Below are 6,000 nucleotides of genomic sequence, written 5' to 3'. Positions count from 1 at the left end.
CTTGTGGCCAGAAGAGATCATTCCAGGGGTTGGCGTTGGTACTGACGGCCAGGACCTCTGTTTTGTCTGGATTGATTTTAAGGGAATTTGCAGACATCCAATTGACCGTAAATTTTAGAATGTTGTGAACTCTTGAGTGGGCAGTTGGAGAATTATCTATCTTTTTTTTTTTGTTAAACCTTTTTATTGGATTTCATCAGCATACACGTCATACAGTAAGCACACTTCATACTTGACTGCTGTAGTATTATAATCAACATTAACAGTGTCATGACAATGAGCAGCGGGACAGTTGAGCAAGTAATTAATCAGTCACACTATGGAGGGAGACCTCCCAAACCCCGCCGCCGGAGTTGCCGGAAGGGAACGCGAAAGCGGTCGTTGGTAAGGTTACCGCGTTTCTCCGACCCATATGATAGTCTCTAGTTCACAGTCCCCTGCAAGAAGTTTCAGCAAATGGCAAATGGCAATCCAGGTTCCAAACTGAACTTGGGGGTTTGTAACTCAGGGAGTGAGTGGTCGGGGGGAAGGGGGTGGGCTTGGGGTCGCATAAGGCAGGGGCAAGTGTAGTGGAGCTTCGTGCCAGTCCATTACATGTGAGCCCTTTTCCCTATCCTGTTCAATATCGTGTGTCCGGGATGGTGGCCCGATTAGTGGGCTGGAGTAGCGGGGGAAAGGAGGTACGTGGACGGATTAACATGCGCTTGGTCCAGGTGCCACCTGGGTGTCTAGCTGGCCCTCTGCGCCACTAGCGTGTATTTGCTTAAAGTCATGTGGGAGCATCGCCCATTCTAGTGAAATGGGACGCCGTTGTATGCCACGAGCTTCCTCCTGACGGATGAGGTCTTCTTCAGCTGTGGCCCATTTCTTCACCGCCCCCCACCATGCCGCAATTGGGGGACCCTCTGTTGCGCGCCAGTGCATTGCCACACTGCGTTTCTCTAGTAGCACGGCCAGCAGAGCGAATCTGGTCTCAACCTTCTTTCATTTACTGCGTTTAAAGATGCCTAGAGCGCATGCCTCCCATGTGTGGAAATCTGTTAGGCCTGTAACTGTTTGTAGGGTGATGTGCACTGTCGTCCATAGGGTTTGTATCACGGGCATGTCCAAAACATGTGTATTAATGGGGCATCCGGAGTGTGGCAGCGAGGGCATTCAAAGTGGGATGATGGGTAAAAGCGCTTAAGCCGCGCCGGCATGAGATAAGCGCAGTGTAACACGTTAAACTGGACATTTTTTAATCTTTGGTTGCGGGACACTTTTTTGTGGTGTTCTAGGGCTGTCAGACACTCTCTATCATGGAGGTTGCGGCCGAAGTCCTCCTCCCAGCGGAGCCGTAGTCGTGTCAGTGGCACGCATGTTAGTTCCATGATGGATTTATAGATCCATGTGATATGGTGTCTGCCCGCCCCCATATGTAGTAGCATGTGCAATACCGGGTGTGGCGTGGGTTTCCCGTCCCCCAGGTCCCTGATCCGTCTGCAGTCCGCCACTATCTGCCTGTGTAGCAGGAATTGGCCGGCAGGAAGCCCGCTTCCTTCGGCCAAGTCTGTGAACGGGAGCAGTTGTCTGTCGGAGAATAGGGCTTCGGTTTCGGTGAGCAGGTGTTCGGTCCAAATCCGAAGCTCTCCCGTAGTGTAGAATTCGTGCCCTTTAGGGAGTCCCGCCAGCGGTAGTAGCGGGGAACATAACGGGGTCCCCTTGGACATGCGGTGAATCCGCATGGTACAGGTTTTGGACGTTTTGACTAATAATGGATGCACCGGGTTGAGCTTGGTACCCGGAAGGAGCATTCGGGTCAGCTCCGGGACTGATATCTGTCTATGTGCTACCGTTTTCCCTAGGTTGTGGTGCGCTGTCCAGCGTGATAGCCACTGTAGCTGCGCCGCTAAAAAATAGGCTTCGAATGAGGGTGTGCACATCCTGTCCTTGTCGTGCGGCAGCTGCAGGGCCGACAGGGCCACTCTGCGGCGGCCCCTCCCCCAGATCAGGGAGATTAGTAATGAATTGAGCTCTTGGAAGAAGGTCCGCGGTGGGATAACTGGGATATTAGTAAAGTAGTAAAGAAGCCAGGGAACCATGATCGTTTTGGATAAGGCTACCCTCCTGATGGTAGCCAGAGGTAGGGTCCGCCAAAAATTGATTTGACTCTTAAGTCCTCGGAGGGCCCGGTAGTGGTTGCCCTCCAGGAGGTCACGGTGCTCATGGTAGAGTCTGACACCTAAGTAGCGCGGGGCATCGCCCCTCCATGCTAGTGAGGCCTCTCCCAGATGAATTTTCCTGTGTGGGGTATTCAGGTGAAGGGGATAGATAGAGGATTTCTCCCAATTCACCCGCAACCCTGCAGCCTTCTCGAATTCTGCGAGCGTGGTCCGTAGGGTGGTGAGGTCTGCCGTGATGTCTCTAACATAAATGAGGAGATCATCCGCATAAAGGGAGACACAATGTGTGCGACCTCCCAATGGAATGCCCCAGTGCTCGCCCACCTCCCGCAGGCTCCATGGCGATGGCAAAGATGACGGGGGACAGGGGCACCCCTGGCGGGTGCCGCGCATGATCAGAATGGGAGAGGAGACATAGCGGCCTATCCGAACCCTCGTGGTAAGGTCCGTATACAATAGCCGGGTGTACGCTATAAATTGGGGCCCTATGCCCACCCTCCGAAGCACCTCAAAGAGGTATTGCCACGCCAGGGTGTGGAGAATTATCTATCTGAATGATAATTTGGATGTCATCGGCATAATTGTAGATTTGGCACTCCATCTCATTCAGCGCCGCTATCAGGGGTTGGAGGTAGGCGTGGAAAAGGAGGGGTGACAATGCCGAGCCCTGGCGTTCCCCACAGGAAAGTGTGCCTGGGTCGACACATAGTCAGTCAGCTGTTCTCTCTGGGAACGGCCCTTCAAGAAAGATGTCAGCCATGCTAGGGCCGTACCCTGGATGCCCAGATCTGAGATCCGCGACACGAGTTGGTCGTGATTGACCATGTCGAATGCCGCGGATAAGTCCAGCAGGATCAGGGCACATGGTTTCTTTTTATCTGCCCTCAGTCTTAGTTCGTCAAGTACTGACAGCATAACCAGTTCCGTACTATGGTGGGCCCTAAATCCCACCTGGTTGAATTGTAAGAGATGGTTGTCCTCTGGATGTTTTGACAGTGAAAGTAGTACATGGTGTTCCAGTACTTTTGTGAGAAATGGGAGTTGGGAAATTGGCCGGAATTTTTTTTAATTCTTTGTCTCAGCCCCAGCTTTTTTTAAGAGCGGAATTACTCGTGCCTCCTTAAAGTCCTTCGGGACATGCCCTGCTGCCAGGGATTGGTTGAGGAGTGTTAAAATCTCGGCTTTTATCCCAGGGAAAGCCATCTTAAAAATCCTTGGTGGGCAGGGATCGGCCGGTGCCCCAGATTTCACTTGCCCTATTAGTAGAGCCACTCTGCACTGAGGACCCCTTGTGGTGGCCTGCCTGTATTGCACCATGCTGGTGTGCCTCAGTGCTCTCCAAATTCTAGTGCCTGGTGAGCGCTTTATCCCTTCTACAAACAAACAGCGCGTGGTGAGCACTTTTGGATGTTGGCACCCGAGGCGTAGGCTCACACAGCAACATTTCCATCAAGAGTGACGAAATGCACACCACTTTTCTTCTGCATGTTTAAATCTATTGAAGTTTTATTATTTTGCGTTCAGTCCTGATAATAGTGGTTTTTGCCTAACAACCACTCTAATTAAACATCGTCACATGAGTGGAGCGGCATCCCGCTCCTATCGGACGCACAGCACAACTCCTTTTCACAAAAGGTTACTTCATTTTTCAAGTTCAAATTCTTTTATTCATCCGATGTCATCAGAGTTTTAAACCTTGTTGAAATATTGTTGTAAACAATCACATGGGAGACGATCCATATATATTTAACACTTCAAATGTTGCAGATTGCCCATCCAGGCCTTTTCTTTCTACAACACGACATATATATTTTAGAAACATCTTCAGTGTTATATCCAATGCATTTCAGGCGTATTCTTTTGCCCTTCATCAGGGATTCACTACAATATAAAAAAGAAACAACAGCATTAAACCATGAACTCAAGACTGAACGGTAACGCTTATTTGCCATTTCCCTTAAAGCAAAGTTAATGTCTAATTGTAACCCAGTAGGCAAGGACTTTAGCACCCCTGTAAATCCCTAGTAAATGGTACCGCTGGTACCCAGGGCATAGGTACCAAAGTGGGTCCCTATGGGCTGAGTATGTATTATGCCACCCAAAGGGACCCACACAAAAACTGCATGCAGACTTCCATTGCAGAATGCATGAAAGGGTGCAAACCATTTTGAAAACACGATATTGACACACTCCCTGTGTGCCATGCCAAGGTACACTGCATATACTATATGCAAGTCACCCCTACAGCAGGCTTTAGAGTCCTAAGGCAGGGTGCATTATGATATATGTGAGGGCACATCTGCTTGAGCAGATAGGGTCCTGTGATATTTAGTTCCATTACTATATATTGCAAGTGATCAGGCAGCCATCTTAATGACATGTACTGGGCACTGGTCATTGCAAGTTACCCAGCTACATGATGGCTGCACTAAAACGAAAGGTATTTGGTATCAAATACCTTGCCAGTACTAAATTGATCATCACATGCACCCAGAGGGCATCATAGAGGTGTCACCTTAAAACCTGCTAGTACTCTAGTGTGCTGAATGAATAAAAGACTGCCACCACAGATGAGTTTCTGTCCCCTGTAGGTGATAGCCCATGCTCTCGAGGTCTTAAACAATGCCTGCCCCAGCAGAAGGTGATCAGCAGGTTGGCTAGTGATTTAGCATGTCAAGGCCAGAAGCTTTAAAGCCTCTGCCATCTTTGATGCGCAAAAACGGCTTCCCCCAGACCTGGGGAATTCCACCCCCTGCCCTGAGGCTCATTTGGCACCAGAGCAGGCAGGAAATTAGATCGTCAGTAGGTGTGTTGCACTTTCAGGCTAAGCACACCATCAAGGTGGGTCACCTGAAGTAAACAACTAAGAAAAGCTTTCATTATTTTGAATTTGGTGAAATTAGGAACTCTGGGTCAGGATTATGCTCACTCTCCACAGGAAGTGGTCATATAGGTGGTGCAATCACCTCAGGGCTAAGTGGCCCATTGGCTACTACCAAACACTCCCTTAAACACCCCCTAAATTCAGTATTTAGGAGTCCTCAAGACTCCAGGAAATCAGACTTGTCTACCTGGGAACAGAGGAAGGACAAAGAAGAGCCAAAGACATGAGAACAGAGGTCCTGCACTGGCATAGGAGCCAAACCCTGCCTGGCTGCTTGCACAGCAACAATCATGGAGACTGACTTGTCCAAACGTTGAACATCCTCCCCAAACCCTGTGAGGACTGTCCAGCACTTCAACAACCAACCAGCAGCTCCCATGGGGTGGAGGAGCCACTGCCCTGCAGCTGCAGGCACCAACCGCACTTGTGCTGTACTCTGTCTTGCTGACTGCTGGGTCCACCGAGTGAGCATCTCACCAGGAGGAGGTCACCATGGTTCTAAGAGGTCATCCCCATCTCTCCAGCAAGTTTCGAGATGCTAGACAGTCCAGGAGCCTCACAGCACAAATACCCTGGGTACCGGAGCATTTGTAGTAACCAAGGCTTTTTGAGAGTCCAGCCTGGGCATCAGGGATACCAAAGCTGACCTGCCAATGAGGGACTTCAGGATTAATGAGGCCTACATCAAGAGTGGCCCTGCTGTTCTGTTTGCTTTCCTTCTCCACGTCACCAAGGTAAAGTGAGAGCCTCCAATGCTAGCGGCCCTCCGGACCTAAACACCTCTGCACCATAGCCCCACAGCCTGAGTTCAAGTACACCGACAGTGTCGCCTTGCTCAAGAGAAGAGCTGAGCACCCCCCTCCCCCCTTGGGTTTTACCGGACTTGTCCCAAAGTACCCCTGTGCAGCCTTTCTTCCACGGATACTTTGCCATTGACTTTAAGGTGTAGCGCTC

The 6,000-nt window shown here is 50.2% G+C and overlaps 1 long non-coding RNA gene across 1 annotated transcript in view; it reads right to left on the bottom strand.

Annotated features, from left to right (window-relative positions):
• Positions 1-3,895: 3,895 nt before the first annotated feature.
• LOC146805480 (uncharacterized) overlaps positions 3,896-6,000 on the bottom strand; it is a 62,096-nt gene continuing 59,991 nt past the window's right edge. Inside the window, exon 4 of the long non-coding RNA XR_014967463.1 lies at positions 3,896-4,043. This is a non-coding gene — a long non-coding RNA (uncharacterized LOC146805480). The remainder of the gene's footprint in view (positions 4,044-6,000) is intronic.

The sequence above is a fragment of the Triturus cristatus genome, chromosome 8 (genome assembly GCF_964204655.1).
Source record: "Triturus cristatus chromosome 8, aTriCri1.1, whole genome shotgun sequence".
NCBI classification, from domain to species: Eukaryota; Metazoa; Chordata; class Amphibia; order Caudata; family Salamandridae; genus Triturus; species Triturus cristatus.
This window is presented reverse-complemented; position numbering and strand designations above follow the sequence as displayed.